This window comes from Trachypithecus francoisi, unplaced genomic scaffold (assembly GCF_009764315.1).
Source record: "Trachypithecus francoisi isolate TF-2019V2 unplaced genomic scaffold, Tfra_2.0 Lachesis_group17, whole genome shotgun sequence".
Classification (NCBI taxonomy): Eukaryota; Metazoa; Chordata; class Mammalia; order Primates; family Cercopithecidae; genus Trachypithecus; species Trachypithecus francoisi.
Window position 1 is genome coordinate 48,629,352 of NW_022681462.1, and position 3,310 is coordinate 48,632,661.

At 38.7% G+C, this 3,310-nt stretch overlaps 1 long non-coding RNA gene across 1 annotated transcript; it reads right to left on the minus strand.

Moving 5' to 3' along the window:
• Positions 1–807: 807 nt before the first annotated feature.
• LOC117062971 lies at positions 808–2,988 on the minus strand. The gene is made up of 2 exons (XR_004428648.1): positions 2,939–2,988; positions 808–1,871 (listed from the first exon to the last, which is right to left on the minus strand). It is a non-coding gene; the product is annotated as an uncharacterized LOC117062971 (long non-coding RNA).
• Between the last annotated feature and the right edge of the window lie 322 nt (positions 2,989–3,310).

Consider the following 3,310-nt stretch of genomic DNA (forward strand, 5'->3'; position numbering starts at 1 on the left):
TCATTTTAATTTAGTTTTAACTTGTGTTAACCTGTATATTAGGCATTTAAGATCATCCATAGAATTTGAAGTCACATGTCTCCATATGTTAACCAAAATAAAAACGCTAAGATGAATCTATGGAAAATGGATTTGAAAATGTCTAAGTGTTCTAGGTAAAGCTATAAACTCTGAGTACTTTTTATAGGGTTGAAAGAGTTAATCAAAAGAAGTTTTTGAGTCAGAGAAAACTCAGTTCCATCTTCATTTCTACTAAATGAGACCTTAAATTCTATTGAAATAGAATTTGACACAATTCAGGTCAGATTTCCTATCAACACCACCTTGCGCTCTGGGACACGTCTGTCTAATTAAAGGACTTCCTTAGTCATCCTGTGTCCGGCAAGCTAAATCCTAATCTGTAGAGGAAAAGCAATGAGATGTTTTAAACAATGATAAGAATATCACAAATAATCAATTTCTATGGCATTACCAGCTACCTGGTCAAGGAAAAGTCTGTAAGTGCAAGAATGTATTGCAGAACTCCAGCTCGCCTACTGGGCATTGATTCTTTGCAGTGTGCATAGATTGCTGGGTTTAAAGAGAGATTCCTAATGATGCTCACCTTTAATTTTTCCCCTCAAATAAAAAGAAAGCGAGTTGCCCATAAAGGCCTCAGTATAAGCAAATGAGTGTCTTTATGGTTGTAAAGATGTATTGTGAGACTTTTCACAAAAATAGGAAACCAGCAAACTGCTTGGGAGTAATTAGACGTAATCTGATGCATGCAACCTCATAAAGGAGGAAGAGCTAATTACAATTACAATGCACCGTACTTAGAAACATATTTATTGTGCTTATTTTTAAGATGTTTACTTCACCTGAAAGAAAAGGCCTACAAAAGCATTTCCGTGTAATCAAAACACAGATCTTCTTTTACCAACCACATTTATTTCAATTTCTAAAGTTCATGGCAGACAGCATTTTAATCTACATTAACCTTTGGAATCCTTACATGTTCCAAAACTAGTGTCGCTTAAGAAAAGCACACATATTCATCCCCAGCCCTACCCATCACCTCTCTGTGCTACCCCCACACTGGAGACAGAATGAAATACAACGATTTGACACAATAATTTAACCATAGGGTCCTCAAGAAAGGGCATCGACAGACTTATATATTCATTAAAGAATTAAACTTGCATTTAATCTTCAAAACTGAAACAAAACACAAAGACTCCTAGAACTTTCCCAGCACACTTTCATACACACTGCCTTCACATGGAATATTCATTACTCTCCTTAAAGTAATACCAACTGGAACCAAAATCTACATTGTGCTTTTAAAGTAGAAAAATGGAGATGGATTAATAATATTCTGATTATTAAGACTTCACTTTCAGTTACTAAGAAGCAAAATAAGGCAAAAAACGTCCATCCTAAACCCCAAGTTAATTTCCTTTTAATTCTATCCAGAACGTGACTTCTGTGTTATATAGAAGATACCTGAAATTAAAGTTTAAGTTGAAGGAAAAGGAAATTAGAAGAGTTAAGCAGATGATTGTAACTTTATAAGAATTCTGGGGCGATGCGTTTGTTTCTTGTAGGGCATGGCTCGTTGAGGCAGGAAACAGTAACCGTGGTTAGGATTCTGCGCATCTCTAGCCAGTGCCGGGAAGAGGGGGGCGCACGCGCAGGTGGGCGCTTCTGAGACAGTCTGTCAGCTCCACCTGGAACGATGACAGCAGCTCCTGGCTGTCCCTGGCATTCTGACCACACAGCTTGCGGAGTTCTATGTACAGTCAGAAGGAGAGGCCGTACCTGTGACCTCCCACGGCCTCCTCTGTGATGCAGCCTCCATCCTCTCAGTGGCCTGAATGCAAACCTGTTCCCTGGAGAGGGCAAATCATTGAACATATGTTTAGTCTAAAAATATAGCTTGCAAAAAATGCACTTTTGGAATGTGCTAAGACATTTCCCTACAGTAGAACCTTCTCTTTGCCCCAAAGATTTGTCAAGTGGAATTGAATGCACACATACCAACCTGCACGTTGTTGCCAGACTAGGGCCATTTCTGTGTGTTATTGTGTATTTTGCAGAAAACATCAGCCATGTTGAAACAAGATGCCTTACAAAAGTTGTGAGCACATTACTACTCCAGGTTTCTTCCCATAGAAGATTTAAATTTAGAACTCACTGAATTAACATTTTATTTTAAGGCACGGGAAAGATACGCAATGTGCCTTATCAATAGTTGAAATGGGATTGGAGAATATCTCTCAAGTTTATCAATTACTAAACAAAAAGATGTATATAACTTCTCCAAGATTAAATTCTTAAAGATTTAAGATGACAGACATATTTTTGTAACAAAGATCTACAATGAAGCATTGGTGGTGTTTAAAACAATGTCAAGATATGTAATAAAGACACTTTTAGAAATACCATGAGCCGAAAATTAAAACAGCAACCATTTTTTTTTTTTTAACGTGACTCTTTGGTTTTCTTCAACATTTATATTCTCAAAGTGTGAAAACTGTAGGAACCACTCAAAAGCATCACTGAGCAGTAAGAAAAACGGGGTTTTCCATAAAGCTTTGGTACCACCTAAATCAGCTTTAGGCCAAAACCGATGACTCTGAAACGAATCAGAATTCAAACAGCCAGGCCACGCTGCTAAAGGTACATGCTTACTGTGAAGGGCACACTCCCTACCTGACATATTCCATGTCTGCAGAGAACCTATCAGACAGAGACTCAGACATGATCACTGACACCAGAATCGAGTTTTCTCACCGAATGCCACATAAATGGGAGGGACTGTAATGACACACACACACACACACACACGCATGCACATGCTCTCTGCCTCCCTCCCTCTCTGCATGTTCTCGCGGTGAAAATAACACACGTATAATACGACAACCTTGAGAGAGCACAAACTGCTGGGAAACATTACCTTCTGTGCTGCGGAGAATTCATGAGTTTTCACCAGCTGCCTGGATCTGTCCGGACATGTTCCAGTGCTCATCCTGTTAAGACTGGCAATTAAACAGAGTATTACAGCTAGGAGACCCCAAATCTGATTCCATCCTCTTCTCCTCTTTACAGAACCCAATTTGATCTTTTCCCCACTAAAAAAATGCATGCGTAACTGTAGCTGTATACGTGTGCCTGAGTGTATGCATTTCTGATGCACCTAAGCAAAAATGACAACTCTACAATAAAACAATATGAATTCCTACCACGAAAGAAAATGAGTTTTACAAAAGTACAAGTTCGTCATAGCTGTTTTAAACAGCTGTGTGTTTAGCAATACACCTGCTTTCAT